General features: G+C 45.1%; 1 protein-coding gene, 1 long non-coding RNA gene and 1 pseudogene across 2 annotated transcripts in view; 1 reads left to right on the forward strand and 2 right to left on the reverse strand.

The window, feature by feature from the left end:
- Window positions 1–23971, forward strand: part of LOC144106278 (trissin receptor-like) — a 157003-nt gene that overhangs the window by 107030 nt on the left and 26002 nt on the right. The gene's annotated exons all lie outside the window — the stretch shown is intronic.
- LOC144108968 (U2 spliceosomal RNA) lies at window positions 13808–13946 on the reverse strand (annotated as a pseudogene).
- Window positions 22714–23971, reverse strand: part of LOC144106279 (uncharacterized) — a 46059-nt gene continuing 44801 nt past the window's right edge. Inside the window, exon 3 of the long non-coding RNA XR_013308959.1 lies at window positions 22714–22913. This is a non-coding gene — a long non-coding RNA (uncharacterized LOC144106279). The remainder of the gene's footprint in view (window positions 22914–23971) is intronic.

The following is a 23971-nucleotide window of genomic DNA, read 5'->3' on the forward strand; positions in this document are numbered from 1 at the left end:
CAGAAAACAGTATGAGTCTTACGGCTGAGATAGCATGACGTTCCTGAAGGCTTATGCGAGCCCATCGAACCAGCTTCTCATACGCGTCACGGAACCTACCGCTTCACACCTCGCAGAACTTCGTCGGCAGTGCTTAACCTGTTTTGTGAACGTCGACGGCACCGTCATCTCGGCTGTTTGAGCATCTCGACGGAAATCTCTTCCGTCGGTACAGTGTTGCCGGTTTTTAATTTTTTCCGCTTTGCTTCTACGCTATGGTAACAGTAACCGGAGAAAATATACTCAAGCTTGTTTTGCGCACTTACGCAAATTTACATTTTTTTTAACGACTTTCGAGGAGCTGCGCGTGTGCACATTGCGTGCTTTTTAAAAATGTGATTGCGTTCAAGCTCTTCTCGAAGCACAACCCTCGCGTTCTCTGTGACGAAATTCAATGATTGGACAAGATATGCGTGATGTCATCAATATCACATGATATCGAGAAAGCAGTCACATGATGGCGTCAAATCTCAAAATCTATCAAAACTGAAGGAGCTCCTAGGCTCCGGGAGTATCGAAATCTCTTCCGTAAGGAACAATAGTAGAAGGGGGCGTCAAAGTACAAAGAGTGGGGGGTCGACGTAATAAAAATAAATAAATAAAACTCTTTATGGCCACAAGCGGGCTTCGAACACACGGTGGTTCGAATATATCAGCTTTGCTGGCAACTGCTTTGCCTCTACGCCATCGGCACAATTTTTTTGTTTAGTATTTTTTTCAACCAAAACATACAGTGTGTGCGCAAGAACCGCCAGTCAACCTGTGACTGACGTGGAAAGAATAACGCTCTTGATTTTTTTTTTAAACTCTCAATATAATGGAGCCAATCAGGTTCCGTATCCTGAAGTCTGATTATCTAAATATATCTTGCAATCAGCCGAAAATACCGCCTGTTTAACTGCCAGCCTCTCGCATGCTTCGGACGTCGTCGTCTTCATCAACATCCACCCTTGCGCAATGAATCTACAACACACACCGCTACTGCATGGGCCTCTTAACGTGCGTTAAGCGGCCCCAATTTCTGTTTGAATTTTCTTAGGTTGTGTTCTATTAATGTGATGATGTTATTGAAATCTGTGAACTCATCCCAATGTCTCATTCCTGTTGTTTTTTTCTTAAGCCTCCTACTCCGCCCGTATTACACAAGATGCAAATAAATGTTCTTTGATTTGGAATGGCAACACGTGGCGTTCATGTGTTCGTTAGGCTTACTGTGTCACTTAAACGTTATAGGGCTATGCTGAATTATCAAGGGCCACCGCCGGTGGAATACATGCAGCGCTGACAGTAAGGATCGAGATGCGTTTGGAAGTAAGAGGCTGGATGGAGGTGGTGCCCCTTTCACTTGTCTCTCAATCACTAAGCATAAATTGTGGTGTTTTTTTCTATTTTCTTTGCAACGCCAGGTAGAAACCGACCCCACTTATAGCTTTGTGTGGGCTACCAGTTAAAGCCAGTCACCTTTCGGCGAGGCAGTCCTCGACCAAAGCCGCTTTTACCCCTTCCTCAAGGTTGCTTCACCTTAATTATACCCAAGTTGCGAAAAAGCACGCTTTACAGGCGAAAAGCATATGTTATGCACAAGTCTCTACACTGTCACTAGACTGTCGCTAGTCTCTCAATCACTAAGCGTTAATTGTGGTGCTCCTTTTCTCTTTTCCTGCAACACCAGGTGGAAACCGACCGCACCTATTGCTTATTGCGGGCTTACAATTAAAGCCTGTAATTTTAAAGCCTGACGACTGCCTCGTCGACCAAAGCCGCTTTTACCAATTCCTCAAGGTTGCTTCACCTTAATACTACCCTTTTTGCAGAAAACCACGCTTTACAGAAGAAAAAAAAAACATACGTTGGGCGCAGTTGTCGCAAAATGCCTAGAAATACCACTGTCATCTTTGGACGTCGACGATCGCGCGACCATTCTATGTACATATCTCATGCTTTGAGTCTCACGCTAATTTTGTAGCGTTCAGGTGAGGTGCGGGGTCTTCAAACGTCCCCGGAGAACATTCAGATTGGATGGTCCAGCATGCTCCTCGCCTGAGGAATAGTGACTGCCGCATTTACGTGGTGACGTTAACACCTATTGTTGTGTTGCGGGTAGGTCATGAATGCAGCTGAGGCGGAGCCTTGTGCTATAGACGCCGAGCGTATGCCGGTAGCCAGAGTTACAAACGTGTGATGGGTCGCACTGTGGATGACTGCTCTTGGGACCCTGCCCACGAAGGCGTTGCACGGCAATATGCTGAAGTCCGTGCCTACACACTTCTCACATCGTAAAGCATCGGTTTGAAGCCCTCTTAAAAGGGAAGCACAGTCAGCAGACACTCATGCTTGGTAGTAGTATTCAAAGTAAGCGCAGCAAATGCAAAAGCATAAGGTGAGCCTGCTGGCGCTGATGAGCCACATTACAACGCACGTATCGTAATTTAAGTATTTTTTTTCATTGGGACTAACTCTTGCCCAGGCTATTCTTTTCCAGATAAAGAAGCTACTTCCTCGCATCAGCAAACTCATTTTCAGTTTTAAAGAGATGCTGCAGTGGGGCTGTGCGCCCCTATGTCCTTAACAGATATTCGCGAAATAGCACAATGGAAAGAATTTTTCAATTTATGTGCACTTCTATTGCTCTTTCCTTAACCCACTTCGCGCATTCACAGCTCTGTCCCCGCTATATTGCTGAGTGTCAGTGTCATCAAAAGAACGCTTTGTTTCTTTACAAAGATTTCTTTCTCGCCGTCTTTTCGTTTAGCTGGAAAAATAAGCAAACAGCGAAAAACGTCACGCCTAGCTCGTTGCAAATTTCTCGCTAGGAAGAAGTTTCGTGTAACGTGAATTAGCACTCAAGATAAAGCACATTTTAGGTTGTATTATGAGTCTTAACTCTCTGAAACGCGCCAATCAATGCAGAGGAAAGCTGTGAAGTGCCCAGTATGAAAGCTGGTACAGCGAAAAAAGCACAATGCTCTCTATTTCAAGACCAATGTCGTCCCCGTGTGAGTAGGAGTGCAGCTATTCAATTTTTTATCTCTAATACATAAGCATTTCCTGTTTTCATTCTGGGATAAGTTTACTAGAGACCAGTCATCTTACTGAAAGACACGTTCTGTGCCTTGAGGTAAGGGACTACTGGACCCTAGTTATGCACTTGCTAGCTGTTAAATTACACTTATTTTGCCGTTAACGTGTGTTCACCGACACAAAGAAGAACAATCTCACCTTGCCTAAGGCATAGCGCATGGAGCTGAGTTTTCAACAAATTAGAAAATCTCCTAAAGTAAAATTCTTCCGACTAACTTGTACTTATCCATGGACACTGGAAAACCGCAGAAATTTCGATGGTTGTGGCTAAGCGATTTCTGATCAAGGAAAAGGAGGCTATTATTTCTTGCTACCGCCGAAAATGAAACAAAGGGGTCTTCACAGCTTGCCATTTTTGAGAGCACAGTGACGTTAAGCCAAGGCAGATTTTATCGTGCAGATCTTTGTTGAAAGGATACAAGTTTATTGACTTCAAAACAATTATCACGGATTCCTTTTAATTTTTCAGTCAATACTGACCGCAAGAGTGTGAATCAAGGTCCGGGAAAATTTTGAAATCCTGTTTTCTTAGCAACGCATGGATGTTTCGCTTTCGAGAAACAAGCACATAGGGAGAAAAGGCCATAAAGTTGATTTTAAAAACAATGATTTCTTCGATTAGTGCTTAGTCTTCCTTTAAAACGTGGATCGTGAGCACGAAGGGTATATCTATCTAAGCTTGGGCGTCTTGTCTTTACTGTCAGTACTTGATATTTGCTTGCTGTGTCGATACGGCGTTGGAGTTGGTAATGCGATACTAGCCATGCATGTAACCGGTAAACTCAACTGTCTTGCACCTTTATTTGCCGGCTTACTGCTCAGGGCAGGAAAAGTGACCTGGCACGAGGTTTGTGCAGCAAGTAGTGTAATGCCATTTCAAAGGAATTATTAGTGCGGCGCAATGATCTCTTACAAACAGACCGATGGCCATTCGTCTGCAACTCACGGGGGGGGGGGGGGGGATATAGCACGCTTCTCTGGTAGATGGCAGCAACGAAGCACAGGGAATGTATATTTGAAAATCTTGTCACACTTGCGCAACTGTCAAGAGCTCTTCAGGTACCCTGCGGAGAAAGGGCTCGAAAAATTTTTCCTCATCCGCTTTTCTTTAAAGGTCGGCTGCCTTTGGCAGGTTATCAGGCCCGTTGAGGTTGTTACTGCGTACTGTATTGCAGCGTAAGCTACTTAAGAAAAGTAACAGTCTTAAAGGCTTGAAGCACCATTCCGACAACAAGCTTGAACAGACAAGAGAAAACACATGCGCGCACACAAGACTTCGCTTTGATTTACTCGCAAGTTTATGTGGAGGCATTCTGAGTGCGTGGCATTTCAGTGGTGTTGAGCTTTAAGATCAGATTTATTCCCCATAAAATCCTCTTTTCGCTAACGACTCCCAGGGCATTACATAAAGGGCGGAATTTCAGACGGATGAGCAAGCAAACAGCGACGATTATTTAGCGTTGACTATATTCGGCAAGACGTTCTTGAAAAGGAGGTTATAAGGTGATAGTGACAATGTCACGGATAAAGGCCGTTGCATTATGTAGCTGCATGAACGAGGAACGAAGAAAAATATGTACTAGTGCATGATGGTGGGCGGGAAACTTGAAGTGAACTGCCGCTACAATGAGATATCCGCGCTCTGATGTACAGTGCCTGATTCAAGGAAGAATAAAGCAAATTTTCATAAATGGCGATACTCCAAATGTATCGACGGAAAGACCGGAGTGGCATGAGAGATTTTCCTTTCAAAGTTTAAGTACTGACATTGTTTCAATATCAAACGTGAGTGATTCTAGTGGCAATATATTGGTTAGCTTCTAATGCATTCATTGAAAACGCTCATTCGGCCTTCGGATGGTAGAATATTTTAATTCGGGTACTATGAGTGATTTATACGCTGTTTTTCTATGTGGATGAGCGAGGCGGAGATTATGTTTAGGAAATCCGAGTGGTTTGTTGGATGCTTTAACGATGCCACTGATAAGGCTGCGCTATGATAACTGGTCAGGACTCTAGATATTCTACTTCAGGACATTCATTAGACATTAGTTGTTCAATAGGCATGTTAGCAATAGAACAATAAGACGAGAGATGGACATGTGTTAACATATGCTAGGATTCAGGGAGATTAGCGAGTTGTAGTTACAGTTAATTATGCTGTTAAGATCTGCCTGACAGGGCAGTTGACGAGAGTTAACTAATGATGCGCAAAATGACACACCCGTCCTTCTGGAGGCGAATACTGTAGTAAACACGCTCGATTAAGTCGTTAAGATAGATTCGAAATAGAAGAGGTGCGACGGAATGGCAGGCGAACGCCTGACGTGAATGGGAGTTAACGAAGCCTTTGACGAAGCCTAACATAGAACGATTAGTAGGAAATTCTTTAGTCATTTTCTGCTAATCATCACTCATTTCTGAATTTTTGAATCTAAGTCCAACTTCGCAACTTTAAGCGGCGTGTTGCTCTTAGGAACTTTCTCAAAAGCTTTCGCAAATATTAAAACTATGTCGTTAAGCTGCATGTTACGGTCGAGATTAGTCTTCAAGTTGTGAAGGAAGAGCGCTAATTAGGTTTCGCAAGAGAAGGCGGTAAGAAATCTATGTTGTCAAGGAAGAAAAAATTTAGTGTGAGCTCAATAAATCCATATTTTGAGAGTAGCTGAAGCGTTTCATAATTTTGCAAGGCATAATTTTGAAAGAGCTGTGCGATAACTTAACGTTTCGACACTACTAGAGTGAATCACATCAGGTATGTCTAAGTGCTTGCTCGTTATTTAATAAATGTTTCGCATAGAATCGTAATATGTAACTAGATTGAGACCCACGAGCGCAACTGTTGTTCATTTGTTTCCTTCTTAATTTTATCTTTATTATTCCGTATTTCTATAATGCTTAGTTTATGCTTTCGCTGTGTTGCGAAGTTTATTTATTCATAATTATCTCTATTTCCTGCGTGAATTGTCGCTTTTCTTCCTCTTATTTATTGATAAATAGCACGCACGACATATTAAACTTTGTGACCTCGTTTTTACGAAACCCATTCAAGCTTTGGTTTTGTATAAAATAAATTTCCGATCTAAATTTATGACCTACGGGACGGAATTAAGAGAGAAGCCGAAATATTCGTACGCACGCTAAGTGTCGTGTTTTGAGGCGTGCGTAAATTTTAAGCCGTAAATGTCTTTTCGCGCCTCCTCTCGGTGCTGTCAGACTGGCGCGGACAGTACAAGGTTGCATTGTGTCTTCATTTTACCCAATGCTAAGATGACCCACTGAAGCACGGGCTGTAAAGCGTTATTAAAAAACCGGCTGTGCAAAGACGGTACCAGCGGCTACCATTTCGCTAAGAATCTTGCCAAAATTGCTTTTAAAGTGACGGTTATTCTCTTCAGACTAAGATGCACAGTGGGAAACGCAGGAAAAAGTGGCATTTGTGCCGGACTTTACATATGTCGGCGTCACAGGCGTGTCAGTCATAAATTTTACCTGTATCGCTTGTATTCAGCGTCGGGAAATAAATAGTTCTCACTTGGCGTGCAAACTACGACTGTCTGGGCGTGCTCTCTATGTTGTGTGATGTAGTATCGGGGACAAAAGTTTGCGGAACGCGAGTTCATGAAAAAACGTTTATTGTAGCTCTACCTTGTTATCCAGTCGCCTGGCATTGCATGAAGGTATTAAAAGCCTAAATGATCCTACCTCTGGTAACAATATCAGGTGGCTGGGCAGGGACGTATAGCTACAATAAACGTTTTTCTATGAACTGGCGATCGGCAAACTTTTCTGCCCGATAGTACTGCCATAGGCAGTACTATAGGAAATAAGCCTTTTGCCCAAAACTGTCAATTGTCTGGTTATTTCTCGACAATATCTCAGAATGAGTTTTGGATATTATTCGCGAAGAGGAAAAAGAGCTAGCAAATACGAAAAAAATGTAGTTGACATTCGTATTATCGAACAATTGATAAATGAAATGCCAGACTTTCTTCCCTCCCATATTTCTCACTAGAGTACATTGCAAAAGACGCAGGTGATAGCTTTTTCGGCGGCATAGTGAGATCCTGGAAGCTGTTTTCAGAGCTGCTATAAAAGCTTGCTAAGGTTTCTTCGGTTCTACTTCGCTCAGTTTATTTTTGTTCGTGCTTCAGCTTTTTGTAGTATGTTAACACAGTATAGTTCCTTGCTTTCTCACTCGGGAGCGAAGCCACCATGAGCACTTTTACGGGCCGGAGCCATTCAGAAGACGAGACAGGTCGGGGACAGCTGTCACTGTGACTTCACCCAAGCAGTCGAAGACATGTATTGCAGTTTTTTTCATCTGAGGAAAATTCTCTTTCTCGTCTCTTTATACTCTGAAGTGTCCTTACTTTCCTGTTATGTCTTAACGTATGTTTTCCTACCGAACAGGAGAACAGTAATTACGGGTATGGTTGTGTCGGGGAAGAAGCTTTGGGGAATGTCTTTTGTGCGGCGAACGTCAGTTGTTAGCAGACGAGGCACCGACACAGGCGCTGTTCACACAAACGACTCGCTCGCTTCGTCCTTTTGCTACGATCTATTTCTAATTAAGAAAGCGAAGTTCCGGCTTTCAATCCGCCGGCAGTGCAGTCTAGGCTGCGTGCAGACACTACGTGTTTTTATGCGGCAACATCAGAGAGGACATTCGAAGAGAAAGCGAAGCGCATTGTCTCACCATTTAAGGAGTGGTCGTTAAGGTTTTTACGTCACACGCTGAGACATGGAATGAAAACGAGCAAAACTCGAGTTATAATGTCACTACGAGGTCTTAGCTGACCGGAATGTCATTACGACATATAAGGATGTAAAGTAAATTTACCACGCTGTAATGAAAATTAGGGCAATGAGTTTGCAATTGAACCTATGACGTTTGGGTCGTTTGTTAGACAAGCATCCCAAGGCCATTAAAGCAGGTTCATTCGGATTGGTTAAAGGGAGGCTTTGGGTGGCTTCTGGTGCATCTCGTGGTCTAATATGTCTGCTGATGTATGCTAATGAGTGTGTGTAATTAGAGATACTAATTTAGAGAGAAATCAAATGACCGTTAACAATCTCGCGTCGTACCCTTAAGGAGGAAATTTTCGTCAGCGTTTTCCTTAGATCTTTATTCGAAGTTTAACCAGCATCAATGTCGAGGTATGAAAGATTCATACCGTTGCCCACCCTTGCAGATACAAAAAATGACCTAGAGCAAATGGATCCCGCGCCCAGCGCATTCCAGTTCATGATTTCTCGAGAAAAATGGCGTTTCCAAACGTAGAGAGCCCACTGGTGTTCTCCCGTGTCCCGAAAAAATGCCCCCTTGTAACGAGAGGGCCAAAGAACATCCGTCAAGGCTCTAGAGGGCGCTGCATGTCCCAGTAAAAGAAATGGAGCACCCCTTGTTCCCTTTCCTTTTAGAAGACATAGCAGTGCCTTGCTTTTTTGTTGAAGCGCTCCTTTCATCGCTTGCTCAGGTCGCTATTTTTGAAAAGACGAGTTCTTCCTGAATAACCGCTCGCCAGTAGGCACTATTCAACCTTAGGATAATAGCGTCCCCCCTCTTTTCCTATGCTGCTGAGAACTAAAATGAGAGGCTCTTGCGGATGTACCACAATTAGCAGCTTCTGGTTTTTTTTCTCGCTCAGATGAACGCATCTTTATCAGTTTCTTTATGTTTAGCTTGTGTGCTTTATGGGTGTGCTTCATATCGTTTTTAAACGCCTGCCGCCGAGATGTTGCACTTTTTTTGTTCTCCAATTACGCAGCGTTTAAGCGATCGTTTTCAGAACTGAACGTTCTTGTTGAGGGCTCTTGTAACTGGAGTGTGGTTGCGCGGGTTGTTGCCGTAAAATGAAGAAGATAAGGTGCATGATAGTCGGCATTCAGGGCTAGCGCAGCCTACCACTCGGTGAAAGATGACGAACAAACAGCTGCATGCTGTCGTCACTCGTGCTCAGCGCGGTGGCTCTAAAGGCAGCCGGTATAACAAACATAGCCTCAGGCAGGTCTTTCTTCACAACGAGCTATGCAGCCTGTACAGGGGCTCAGTGTGCCGCCCGAGCAAAGGATCACCGCCTCCAGCGCCAGGGCCAGGCGGTCCTTTTCCTCTCTCTTGTGACACTCTTCCGACACACAAGCATAGAGCTCGTGTTTCAGAATGAGGCCTTGGTCCGACACCTTGGACGCATATTCTGCCAGTTCTCAGATCGCAACGCCGAGACGTCAGAAGCGCGGTATCGGCGTTGGGGTGACAACGTATGAATGGCGTGGTCGGATTCAGGCGGCTTACGTGGACGATGTCGGTGGCGGGGAAAATCCACGATGATGAGGACGCAATTGAAGCGATCCCTTTGAAAATTTCTATATGATGTATCCCGTAATTTTATGTCTTTTTCATACGATGCGCATGAAATCCATATGAACCATATGGAGCCGTATGAACTTTGTCGATAGCGCATATGAGAACTTACGGACTCGGTATAGCGTTAGGCACACTATATAGATGTATTATGGAATATTTATGAAATGCTTATGACCACGATGATGAGGACAAAAGGGAAGCGATCCCTTTGAAAATTTCTATATGATGATGTGCCTGATAATTATGTATCGTTTTCGTACGGTGCACATAAAGTCTATATGGAGCATATGGAGCTGTATGGACTAGGCTGACAGAGCATATGAGAACTTACGGCCTCCGTATAACGTCATTCACACTATATAGAAATGTTATGAAATATTTAAGAACTGCTCATGTACATCTAATAGAAGTTGAGCAGAGAACATATATTTATATATTCCCACATATCGTATGGAGTCGATATTCCTATAATTCTATAATAGTGTGTCATATGGAACATTTCAGTAGAGATATCATGGTTGACGTCAGTCACGCGGCGCATCACACGATAAGGGCTACTGTATCGGGAAAGAAGCTCCTCGGAGAGATCAACGGGACGAGAAGGCGACCACAGAAGGGCGAGTGACCCGGGTTTATAGTTGACTTCGCGGTATTAGCGGTCGTGGGCAGATTTACGGGAAGCTTGACAGATGCGAAACCGACTGCAGGATATCTGCCGCGCACCGGTCACTTTGGCGCTTCACGGGTGTCAGCGGTGGTGACTGGAGAAATGAACATGAGAGTGCCAAGAGCAAGATGGCTGAAACAAAACGTGGAAAGTGGAATAGCCCGTTGTGTCATGCCTGAAAGAGTTTTACACTAAGGTCATATAAGGTAAGGTGATGTCCCATTTTGCTGAGTCTGGTGCGACATACGTAATTCACATATCTGTGAAATTTTACTTGAGCCGTTATTTAATGCCGATGGTTTGTCGACGATGCGCTGTCACGAGCTTTGGACGAATGTAAAATGAACTTAGGATGTCGTCCACGACTGGAGAGAAAATTGCGGCCGCTGTCCGTTGGTGTGTGTGGTTTGTGAGGAACGCCGTGGTGAGTAATGACGCTTTGTTAAAGAAAAACACTGACTTCGGTAGCACTGCTTGTTTGGGAAGCCACTTGTGACGAGGTATCGAGCCGCATGGTATGTTGCAATAACGATCCACTTGTTGTCATACAACTACTTCAGAAAATGGCCGAGAAAGTCACAGCGAACACTGTAACAAGGTTCCATAGGTTCTTCAAAGGGCTGCAGTAGCTTCAATGAGCCAGTTATTGGCCCATTCACTTAATGTGAAAGCCGCTGAAAGCCAGCAAAGCCTCTCCTGAAACTCAAGAAAACCTAACCCGTGTTTCAACTCAGTAGTTGTGCTCAAATTTCAACCTGTACCCAGTCTGAGAAAAGGTCTATTGGTGAAGGGGTGCTCCCTTCCAACTCTTCTGCGAACGCTTTCACGATGGCTGGTTCCAAAGTTCGCGACATTATTGGCGTTACAAAGCCGTCATCTGAGGAAACCAGTTTAGACAACCGCTCTCCTCTCACGCTCTCAAACTTAAACGTTCCCAGTAGTGGTCAAAAAGGCTAGTTTAATTCAGTACAAAAGATGACGATTGGTGCCGACGCCTAGCACGTGCTTGTACCCAAAACGTGAGCGCATGGAAGAAGTGCGAAATGTAAATGGAGGTAATGGTACTGACATCGCAAATTCGGTGCACTGTGAGGAACATTGCGTGGAAGAGTGCTGTCCCCCACCCCTCACCCGTCCCGGTACACAGCAACACGTGGCCTCCAGCTTCACCTCTTTACCGATAACACACTCAACGGCATACCTCGGCACCATGACGGGTGGCTCAATGACACTCACACTCACGGTCCCTCGCACTCACATCCACTCACTCACACTCATATCCGCTCACACCTCACAACCACTCAATCACACTTGCACTGCGGTCAGGCAACGATAACACCAGCGCCTATCTTGAGGAAGAGGCTTTTCTGTCACGAGCTTCCACGACGCCTTCATACCAGTAAGGTAATGTCGGGGTGGATGCGTAATGGTTTCACGAGCAGCAGCAGCCAGCTGGAGTGTTGTTCCAAGAACATGTTCGGTGATTCAATAAATAAAAAATTGCCTACCTTTATTTCCTTCAATGGCACTCCAAATAGTGCATGTTTTCCCGCATTTATCCCTATCGAATTCTGTTGCTATGTGCCCATTTCGATTTATGCCGTGTCCCTCTAGCCGATTTTGTTTCACACATCTGGATTCTAGGCCTTATTTATCTGTACCTAACTTCAGTTGGGCCTCCCTAAATCTATTCATAGATTTCTTTCACCCCAGTTGCATTCCTCCCTCCTCAATTATATGTGCGTCCGCTTCCACAATTCAGTGAAAACAACGTCAGCGACGGCCACACAGCGCACCTTTGTTTGAAACACGTGATAATATACGGCTCAACTTCAAGAGTGCCCTTTCATAATCGACGTTTTCCCTATGACTAAGATCCATTCCAATTTAGTTCTAACCTCTGACTGCTGGGGAACACTGACGTTTTCAGCTTTGACAAATTACGGTGGTCGCTGGGATGCATACTTCCCATAGCCGGTAGAAGAGGTCATGAGTAGGTTTCTTTGTAAAACTTCTGTTTATAGCATCAGCCGTCATCGCCCCACACTCTGAGGGTCTCTTGGTCGTCGTCCGCGTAAAAGAACGTGATCAGACAGCATTGTCACCTGCCGCACTGGTCTTATTATTGTGACAGGTGACACAATAACTATTAGGTTATCCATTAACTGTCAACAAAATATGCGAACCATTGATTCCATTAAACTATTTAAATATGACCGGGCCTTCTTAACGCGTTCATGAATTGGCCTTTTTAACATCTTACGCTGAGGCTAGCGTTCCATTGCATGAACGGCAACCCAAACTTTTCCTTTACTTTTTTAACTCCGTTTTTCGATCAATGTGTTGTTTGGCAACACGGCATACAGGAACACTGTATACTTACGCCCGCTGCTCTCACAGCCGGAAACGGCCTCAGACAGGAAGGAGCTCGCTGCTAAATAAGGCAGCCTTCATCACGCCCTCAAGGTCGCCCCGGATAAAACACCGACACCCGAACAAAGCGATCACGCCTTGCGTGAGCCAAGACGCAATGGCGGGCCGCGCTACGCTTGAGTTTCCACACTACATCGTTCCGGCGAGCCGTGGTAAACGCTTTCTTCCTGATTGAATCCCGAGATGCTACCGACGTAGATGCGCCTATGCGGGGTTCCGAAGGCGATGCCTGTCGCGATCCGACCTCAGATCGACTGGCTGCACGAAACGAGCGGCCGAACCACTTTTCCCTGAGATGTTCTGTGTGCGAGGATAGGACTTTGTTTACCGCCAGTGCGGATTTTGATCTTAGCGATCAGAGATTTTTAGACGCAATGATGGAAACTACCGTAGCAAGGGCAGCTCTATATGATGGTAGAATGATGACCGTCTAAAGACTGCAAGTCAGAAAACTCGCAAATGCACACACGAAAAGCTGTGTGCGTCAGCACAGATACACTTCCAAGATTACCCACAACAGTCCGTGTTGTTGTTGCTGTAGCTCTTGCTCTTTCTATTATTATTGCTGTTGTCGTCCATGTTGTTTTTGCTTACGCTGCTGCTGTTGTTTTTGTTGCTGCTGCTGGCATATGTAGAGATTCCAGATATCCATAAATATTTTATCGAGGCCGCACCTTCTCAGGTGCGGTCTCGATAAAAGAAGGTGCGAGAAGGTGCGGTCCGCTTTCTGGGCGCGAAAATATGGTATGCAAAGCCCTGCCACATTCACTGTTTGCCTTGGAAGCGCTTCAGATATTCCATTCCACTCACTGTCCTGTTCAAATTGGTTGCTATTTCTATCTCTTGAATGTTCAACGGCTAGCAAGAATTTTCGATTCTGTGCTTCTTCGGCAGTGTGAAGTGGAACTAGAGAGATTTTACTCATTCCGTATTTATAATAATAAATATTTTATTGCGCGTGAAAGTTCGTGATAAACGAAATATTGATGCTAGCGAAGGGGAGAAAATAGGGTGACGTCATCAAGAGGCCATAGGACGCACACAGCAAGTCGAGCAGCGCCATTTCTGACGATTATATACGTGTCTGTCTGTTGTTGACAGTAAGAAAGAAAAGTGCACAGGCCTGCTCACTGGCTCAAGACGAGCCGCAATCGCTACCACGTGCAGATAGTAGGAGAGTTGAAAGATGGGATAGAAAGACAGGATAGTAAAGATGCGCTTAAGACAAGGCTGATCCCGGAGGCAGTGCAATACCGGGCCAACCGGTGGCGGGAGTGAAGCATCCTTCAAACTCTCCGCCACATTTGCAAAAATAAGTCCAATTAAACCCGTAACAGATACTCTACGGGGTCCGGACATTCGCGCGTGTCGTTCGTCTGTCTATATCTCCCCACTGGCCAACCTCAATGCGGCGCTAGTTTTCCCGACTGCATTCATACTAAAATGGTAACGCAACCGTTTATCGAACAGTATTCCGGGTGGTATCATATTATTTCTTGTTGTATATAGCTTTCATGTGCTAGTCAAGTTGGAAGCTAGCTTGCGACAGGAATTCGAACATATGAAGTATGCGCCTTCAGTTGTGTGCCGTCCCAGACTCTTTACCAATTCTCTTAAGGCGCGGTTGGGGTGTTCGCCGAGGTATGTGAGCCAGTTACTGCGCCATCTCCTTTCCTCAAAAACCAATTTCCGGCTACTGATCCGGAGTACGTGTTCGAACCCGACCAGGCGGCCGCGTTTCAATGGCGGCGAAACGCTATGGCGCCCGTGTGCTTTGTGATGTCAGTGCACTTTAAAGATTCCCAAAGGGTCAGAATTATTGCGAAGCCCTCTACTAAGGCACCTCCTTCTTTATTCTCTCAGTCCCTTCTTTATCTATTCCCTTATGCCGCGGTTCATGTGTCAGCCGATACGTGAGACAGATACTGCGGCATTTCCTTTCCCCAAAATAAATAATAATAAAATTTTGATGCAGGGGTTGGTCGTACACCATTGAGGGTAGTATCATATAATAATATAATTGGTTTTGGGGGAAAGTAAATGGCGCAGTATCTGTCTCATATGTCGTTAGACACCTGAACCGCGCCGTAAAGGAAGGGATAAAGGAGGGAGTGAAAGAAGAAAGGAAGAAAGAGGTGCCGCAGTGGAGGGCTCCGGATTAATTTCGACCACCTGGAGATTTTAATGTGCACTGACATCGCACAGCACATGGGCGCCTTAGCGTTTTTCCTCCATAAAAAACGCAGCCGGCATATGATTTATCAGTGCATATAGCATACGTCTCAGTCTGGTTGTAGGCTAGCTCGCGACAGGTATTCCAAACGAGTGTACGAGTGCACGCACTCGGACCTCAGTGAATACAGCGTTCGAAGACCCATATTCGTTTGATTTCTCAGTGCGCAACTGCGTCGAGATCAATCACTCACTATGACACTCTAATGCTTTCGCCTTAACAGCACCTAAGCAATCTAAAGTGCCCTCTGAATTTTTTTAGGTACGACTTCATCTCTATAATTTTTCTATTATTTATTGCTGATGTAGGTTCTATTTTTCTTGTCCGTTATTTTATATTCGTGTATAAATTGCGACGTAAGCCAACGTAGTGCAGGCCGCCACCCACACTGCTAGTTTTTGCTTTTATCCAATCTTCTGACGTTTTGCTCACTGTACGTGCGACAGGCCCGCGAAATATCCCTTAAGACTTAGGCCTTTCTTCCTATGACATTTCTGCTTTTCGCAAATGGCGCTTCTCTGCTCTCAATACTTTTGCCTTTTCAGTTGATCTGGTACCTGCCTACCGTTACCAATAAAACTGAAAGTTGTACGCCGCTGCACATGCGGCGGGGGATTTGCCGGGCAGGACTTCCCTGAAAGCAGAAATGGGTCGAAAAAGCCTTCCTAGTTTACGTTATTTAAGGCATCAGACTACAGAAGCAAATCTCATTCGACGAGCTCATCGGCAGTGCAGAACTTTTTTATACGAGTGCGCGGTTCTAAGCAGCTGCGAGAAGAGGTGCAAATATTTAGAATCTCGTCGTCCTGGATTCAAGGCGCTGACATTCACACAAACGTATGTGAGAGAGCACACCTGTGGTCCCAGCAGATATTTATTTATTTTTTACAGCGCAGCTGTTAAATCCCCCTTCTTTGGTGTCGTCGTTACTCGTAAGTGGCTGACGGTGAAAGTTCAAAGAAAGAGGGCAGTGGAGAGAGTGAAAGCGCTGGGAAAAAGAAGGAGGCGGGCGTAGAGTTCAAAACAGGCGAAAAGAGGCGAAAAGAGCTCTCTCCTTGATCGATTACCACGTGACTGCTCAACTCGTCCTATTGGTTGAAATACTGCCGTTCATGTTAGACGAACCAGTGAACGGAATAAGATAGGTCGGAATTGGTGCTGTCAGATTCATGTGATGTAATGGAGGCTTGGAGTACGTAGCACATGCGACTGCTCCCATGCTGAAACGCATTAACAAGAAAGCATATTCAAAGTGAAATTTTAAATTGTAATTCGCTATATTTCTTCATCGGGACCGACGCACAACAGCTACGGATTCAGGTAAGCCTCAGATATGAAACCTACCAGCGTGCGCTTAAAGATGCTCGCTAAAGATCATCGTGTAGAGCTCACAGATATTTATCCTCGTTCTCTGACAGCGATAGTTCTACAATTTCGTACCCTTCCCATTTCAGTTGTCAATCTAGGTGTCACCCTTCGGGGCGAATAACTACAACTTTCACAGTTATGTTAGTGTTTTTTATATTCTTATTCCATGCGACGAAGAGCCATTTAACCCCAAAAGGCCTTTTTTTGTGCATGCTGTAGTTTCGCCTCTTTCCCACCGATAGTGCCAAAATTTCAAGAAGGTGAAAGAAACTGTAGTACCCAGCATTCCGATCGAAGCTCTTGACTTCATGGTATTCGGGAGGGCCCAAATACATGGCTTAGATAGGAACCGCCTTTTGGAATTGGCCCCTAATCTTTTGTACTGCACCACGTCATTGTGCTGCAATAACTGCCCGCGCACTCTGGCATGACACGCAGGAAAAACTGACACGCATGTTGTTTCATCCCAGGTTATCCTTTTATTTTTCTCGGAGTGATGATACGAGACTTATCGCTACCGTAGCTTGGCGCTCCCAACGGACATTATGCTGTGATCCGGACCGCCAGTATTGACCCTTTCAACGTATCGACCTCATAACTTCCACAAGCCAAGACATGAATAGGAGTGAGCGCACTTGCTTCCACCGAAACAACTGGAAGTAGCAGACACTACTCCAAACACTGAATTGGACGCTCCAGTAATACGCCCGAACATCTAATATTTAACTGCTGTCGGTTTACATCATCAAGTAGAACACTGGACCTGAGTCAGGTCTACTTCAGGTGCCTATTCTCACCCTACTGAATAAACTTGGGCCAAAGCGTCACGCAGCTTCGGCGTTACATGAAACTATGCTTTCTTCAATTTTCTGGAGGACACGAGTGTTAAACGCGCTGTGAAAATCCTCTCTACGCATGAGTGTCCGAGGGAGTTTTTCGTCTATGTATTTTAGTTCATTCTTTTCAAATCGTGAGTTGCCTGCCAAGTACGCTATCAGGTTAACATCAACTGTGGCCATCAAAGAGACACGGCCGCACCGTGCTGGTGCAATCCCGGCGTCTGCGGCCGCGTTTCGGTTGAGGCGAAATGGAAAATACACGCACCTGCTGAGAGATGTCAGCAAACATTAAAGATCGCCAGTTGGCAGGAATTTATCAACCCTCCACTGTTGCACGTCTTTCTCTCTTCCTTTTTCCATTCTCTCTTCCCCTCCTTCCCATGCGGCGTGGTCGAAGTGCTCACAGAGAATTGCAGCAGTTACGGCGCCATATCCTTTAGTAATAATAATAATTGGTTTTTGGGGAAAGGAAATGGCGCAGTATCTGTCTCATATATCGTTGGACACCTGAACCGCGCCGTAAGGCAAGGGATAAAGGAGGGAGTGAAAGAAGAAAGAGAGAAAGAGGTGCCGTAGTGGAGGGCTCCGGAATAATTTCGACCACCTGGGGATCTTTAACGTGCACTGACATCGCACAGCACACGGGCGCCTTAGCGTTTTTCGTCCATAAAAATTGGAGGAAAAACGCTTTAGCCAAAACCGATTTTCACGTTGTTGTTGCTAAAGAATTTGTCCTAATCTTCTTTGTGTTGTTCATTTTCGGCATTGAGTGTACCTACTCTTCCTCAAGCTATCTTCTGAGTCCCAGTGCTGGCAATGAATGAATGAATGAATGAATGAATGAATGAATGAATGAATGAATGAATGAATGACACTACAAGCCCCAATACACGCGGGATTCTTTTGTCCTACGGTCTCGGCCGATTTGAATAGAAATCACTTTTTGGCTAGGACATTCTATGATGCTCTTTACCTAAGGATGCCCCTGAGGAAACAAAGGAACGAAAAAAAAAGCCAGGCCAGCTGCCGTTTCTCTCATCGTTTTCTCTATGTCCGCGTCCCTCGCATATGTCTCAGCGTGTATACAATTGCGCTCACTGGGAATTGCAACACGCGAGCGACTTGACAACAGCTTTCTTTACTAAGCAACGGGAGCGAATGTGCGTTAAAAACTTTCGCATTTAGCACGCAGTTCATGCATAATGAGGCATTCTGCAATGTGTTCCACACCGAATTCGACTTCTTTAAAGTTACATGTTCTATATCCAGCATCTATAAAGCTAAATCTATAAAGCTCGTGTCTCTTTCGTCGCACGTTTCAGGTCGTACCAAAGCGCGGCAGTACATGTCTCACCAGGGAAGCGTGTGTGCGACCCATCTACGATAGTGAACATTTGCATTTCTTCCGCAAGTCAGTGAACGGCACCCAGACCCGCTTTTTCTGACTTCCTGGCTCTCATTACCGCCGAGACAGAGTCGCACTAGCCCGAATATCACCCTGCGACCGCCAGCAGCACGTCAGATCCTCCCCTGCGGGCATTTGTCTGATTATTGGGATTCCGTACATCACCGCAACTGCGGGGAGGAATGTCGACATCCATTCACGCGTGACACCATGTTCTTTTTTTTCTTCTTTCCTCTTTCTTCTTCTTTACTCTTTCTTTCTTTCCTTATTTCCGGGATGGGCTGACGAAATGGGGAAGGGGGGGGGGGGAAGGGGATGTAGGAATTCGTTTTCGCCCGAACGGCCGCATACAGCGCCAATAGGAGTTCGTTTGCCGTGCCGCTTATCGATCTTTTGCGGATCGACGCCATTCGTCGCTATCCCTAAGGGGCGTCATGGTGTACCCACGCACCATCGATCATGCCAACGCGGCCGCTTTTGGCGCGGGAAATAAATACGCGGCAAATAAAAACGGCGCCAAAACTTATCAGCGCCGTTTTAATCGCAAAAACAGAGTTGCCCGCTTCACACCCGCTTTTGGCTTAGTGTTCTACGTTGTTCCCGCAGCACTTTCAGCGAGCGTTTCACGACCCTCCGGTCGTTATCGGCCTTTGCCTGTCTTTTATATTGTGCGCATTGATTTTTGGCATTTGCTTTGAAAGATGGCTCGCTTATCTTTGACTTTTGCGGCGTGGTTTTCTATGGAGCATAAAAGGTGAGATGTCACGTCATGCGCATCGAATGACACTTGCTTCACGCTATCTGCTCGGTTTCCTACGTGCCTGCTTTCAAAAAATTTTGGAGCAACTCGAACTTCCTTTCGGCTTGAAACGGAGCTTTGGGTCTGTATTTTCTTCGCATGAAGGTCGCTTCGAGGTTTTTTTGTCATGCTTGCCGATTTTATTTGTTGATATGCATCGCTATGTTGTTAGCGTTGGATATTCTCCTTAAGCGAGGGAACATAAAAATACTCAAAGCTCACAAGTACAAACTGGGAGCTCGTTGTTATGCATAGAATTAGCGCCGTATAAATTTAAACAGGCTGCATAAAATTTCGGAAAGGATGCTGTCAATATTCACGCTTGCATAATATGCGAGGAACACAGTTGCAAGCTCACTTGCCCTGCTGATCTTACTATATCTGAAGATTGAAAAGTTTTAGCAACTCCGGAACGGTGCAAACATACACACGGGAATGAAACAAAACACAAATTTTGACGCCCTTTTCAGTCATTCCTATGAATATGTGAGCTCTGTTTCCTATTTCTGCAAGGAATTCAATTTTCATACGTCACACCAAACTGGAAAACTAAGTGTTGTTCGTCTTTCTCCATGCGAGCAGGGTTACAGGTAAAGGCGCCATTTCGCCTAATTTGACTACAAGAACTGCTTAATGCACATTATGCCACAAGCTTCAAATTAGACTTTCACAAAATTTGACTGCAATTTTTTGGGGTAGATATCTGTGAAATACATCTTTTTTAGTTTCTGCTTGCGAACAGCTTGCTTGGATGGCAACTTTTGATCGCTGGCGTCTCAACGGCATAAATTCTCCGCGTCGCCTGGTGCAATGATATTCAACGTGTTGAAATGCTGGCACGTCTGGGACCGCGGGAGCTGGAAATGTTTGTTTTTTTGGTATTATACCAGCTTAGTGATCCTGGAAAAAGTGAGCTTGTTTGTGGCGTCAGTTTTAAGATGGTCGACGTAGCGAAATTCTCTGGGCGTGTGCTGTATTATTCAATAGCATATTTATTCATGTGTTATGAGAGCCGTCTTTTCTTTTGGTGGATATCTGCTCCCGCTTACGCAACACTTCACGTTCTGTGACTGCCTTCGCCAATGTCTGCGATGAGGAGCATGACGGTTGCGTTAGCCCAATGCTGCATCACAGAAGCAGAAAACATTCGAATACGACGGCTTCGTCTCTGCTAGGATGCTTAGGAAGCGGCGTGCGTCTAATGAACATGCATTATTTTCTTCTGGTACAAGTACATAGATGAACCCCCGATACAGGGAGTCAGCATCTGCGTGCCATGTCTTACTATGAACCCAGGAGGGTACTGGAGACAGGTACGCGCCCTACTGTAACCCTGTGTAATGGCTGTTAGTAGGCTTCTTCGATGTCATTGTTAACTGACAGGAATACTGGTATCATGGCAGCCTAAGAACAAAAATCCAAGGATGGGAAAAATTGATATTCGAAACTAGCAAAGAAGCGAATAATACATTTAAATTAAATAAAAATTACAAACAAAAAGGGCAGACAAATATTGACATTTAATATATGAATAAGTGAACGCCGCACCGAAATCATAACCCTCAGTGCTATAAACTACGCAAACAGAAAAAATCTCGGTACTAATTTCTCATAAATCTAGCGTTCCTTATACGATGTTCCCAAGAGCAGGTGATCAGTTTTTATGAGTAATTTGCCCCTAAATATTCAGAGAAGCAGACTTCCCTGGGGTTCCTCTGAGTATTCTGAACCTTGATACTTATTAGCATTAAAACCACCAAAATTTAAAACTCCACAGTGCCCATCTGTTGCTTAACTTTTATACCTCCCTCTTCACAACCCAGATCTCTGAATATATCCTCCAGACGAGCGGTAAATAGTACCGTAAAGATGATATCTCCATCCCTGACACCCTCAGTGCTATAAACTACGCAGGCAGAAAAAATCTCGGTACTAAATTCTCATAAATCTCGCGCTCCTTATACGCTGTTCACAAGAGCAAGTGATCAGTTTTTATGGGTATTTTACCCCTAAATGTTCAGAGAAGCAGACTTCCCTGGGGTTCCTCTGAGTATTCTGAACCTTGATGTTATTAGTATTAAAACCTCCAGAAATTTAAAACTCCACAGTGCCCATCTGTTGCTTAACTTTTATACCTCCCTCTTCACAACCCAGATCTCTGAATATATCCTCCAGACGAGCGGTAAATAGTATCGTAAAGATGATATCTGCATCCCCGACACCCTTCCAAATTGGGATCTTATCCCCATCTCTTTAGAGAACTATGACCGCTGCGTCCAACAGTCGCCTACATATCAGTGACGATCGCTACTTCGATCCTGCTGACAAAAAGACAGGAGTCGGGCCTGCTGAACACGCAGGCAGCACTGCAGACAACGCGGCTGCGTGTATGCCTCCGTGACGTCACACGAGCATTTCCATATGGCGGTTGCTATCAGTGGCAGACCTTTCGCCGTCCCAATTTCCGTCGCCTTTTTCGAGATATAAAGCTCCATCAAGGCACTCTAACATATAGAGTGAGATAATAAGTCCTGCTTGTATTCTATAGCGGAATGCCGAGCTCTAATATATCGAAAAACCTTGTTACATCATTTGCACGTGTTCGCGTCATTACAGAACAAAGCCACGTGACACTTGTGATGTTACCGGTTACCTGTTGGTTGCGGGTTTCATTAACTCGTAAGTGAACCCCTGAACATTTTTTTTGTCACACTCCTTCCACTTCCTCGTTACGCAAACAGCTCAGGCTCAGTCATGTCCCATTACGTGAATGACCCTCCAAATTTCTGCGTGCATATTAACGCGATAGCATTAACGAGCTTGTATGCAGAAATTCCAGCGTCGTCGTTGTCGTTGACCGTGAGCGAAAAATCCACGGAAAATTCCTAGAGAAGCAACCTAGGAGGCAGGTGGCTAGGTCACATGACCTTGAGGTGTCATCGCAAGCTGCCCACCGCACACCGTGGCAGGTGGCAGCTAAATTAACCATTGGTCCCTCAGGAAGAGCAACGTAGTTCGCACAAGCCCCGCCGATGGCAGCACCTGCCGTCGGAGGGCTCTGGCGCATCGCTTAACAGCTACACCGCTGCGCCAGGAGTGGTACGGGGACTCCCAGTGATCTATCAACTTAAAGAATAACCAATTATGCATAGAAGAGAACAAATCCATAAAGCTATCGCGTCATACGCTTAAGGCGGAACTTCAGTGTCCCCTCCAATTTTGTTCAGTGCTTCTCTGTGCGTCACGTTTCGATTTCCCGTAGTTCCAAGGAACGCATGGCAATTTTCCCTGCCAAACAAGGTCTTAGCTGCGAGAGCAGCGTGCCGAGGCACAACGAATTTTGTACCGCTCTTCGCCTGGTACGTCATTGATCTGTTGGACGTAGAAAGAAGCCGTCGGGCAGCTAGGTCTGGCTTTATTCAAAATACCAACTTTTTTCTCATTAGATACCCACCATGGTACCACCACCGGAACGGTACCACTTCTGTCTAAGCAATTTCGAAGGGCTGTAGCGACGGGCCAGTATTGCAGATCTCACGATCATTCCAACCAAAGAAGTAGTTTTTTTCCCATTTTTCTCCTGTGTAGTCTTTTTTTGCACCTTGCGAATGAGGGCTGTTCTCCTTGTTTTGAAGTGGCGTGTATGCCTTGGTTAGTTTCCCTTGTAGACGCTGTATGTTGCCTGCAAAGGTGTGGGGAAACATCTGTCGTCAAATGCATATTCAGGCAGATTGGCTTTTTCACTCAACTCAGCGTCGTGCACTTCTGGCAACTGTTTAGTAATGAAATGATAGTTAGAAGCATCTTGATTGCGTTAGTTATAAAATGCCAAATGGCAAACTGTTCTTTTGTGAGCGAGCAAATTTTCATTTTTTGTCATTCATATATCTTTTTTCTCTGTTATCTCCTAAACTTTTACGCATTTTTTGACTGGCTCATTGGTGTGTCTTCAATTCCTGTTCAACTCTGCGTAACGCTGAACTCAGTTTCCATGTTTCATTGAAAGCGAAGTTACAGAAGAGATTTCTTAGGTATTCAACGTCATCGCAGCCTGCTGCATTTACTCCTGTCCAAGTTCGTACATGACCGGTGTAAGTTTGCTTCTAGGCATATTTATGTTATACGAAGAAACGCACACTCAGGTAAGTGCTAAACCGCGGAGGAATTTGGGAAGTAATCTGCTAATAAAAGACATCGTTGGCAGCTCCTTCTGACTGACGGGCCAATCAGGACTACTAATGTGATTGTCGTGAAAGGCCGCTTCAATTGCTATGTGGACAGACATCGTAATCCCTTTTTAGAGAGACCGCAACGGTGGCCTCGTGGTCTGAGCATCCGGCTCACATGCAGGAGGTGCGGGGTTCGATCTCCAGTGCCGCCGGGTGCCCACCGGTGATACAATGGGTACAAGCGTTCCGCTGGCCTAATGCTCGGCTTCTTTACGGTGGAATGCTTGGGAAATTGGTCCCTGACCCCATCTTGAGTAGAAGAAACTACCTTGTGCCATGGCGCTCTTTTGCCAGAGATGCCTTTGGGCCAGAAAAATTCATCATCATCACCACGTTTTACTGGGTAATATTTCTCCTATTTTCGCAGTTATTTTTTTAGACCACTTGCGATTCATACCTGGTGCCTGTTACGTCGGAGACGATGGTAAGCAATCAATGTTTGTCTCTTCTTGACTTTGGGGTCAAACGCTCTGCTAACTAACCAATGTCAAGAGAGGAAAGTCCACTTTGT

Source organism: Amblyomma americanum, chromosome 10 (genome assembly GCF_052857255.1).
Source record: "Amblyomma americanum isolate KBUSLIRL-KWMA chromosome 10, ASM5285725v1, whole genome shotgun sequence".
NCBI lineage: Eukaryota > Metazoa > Arthropoda > Arachnida > Ixodida > Ixodidae > Amblyomma > Amblyomma americanum.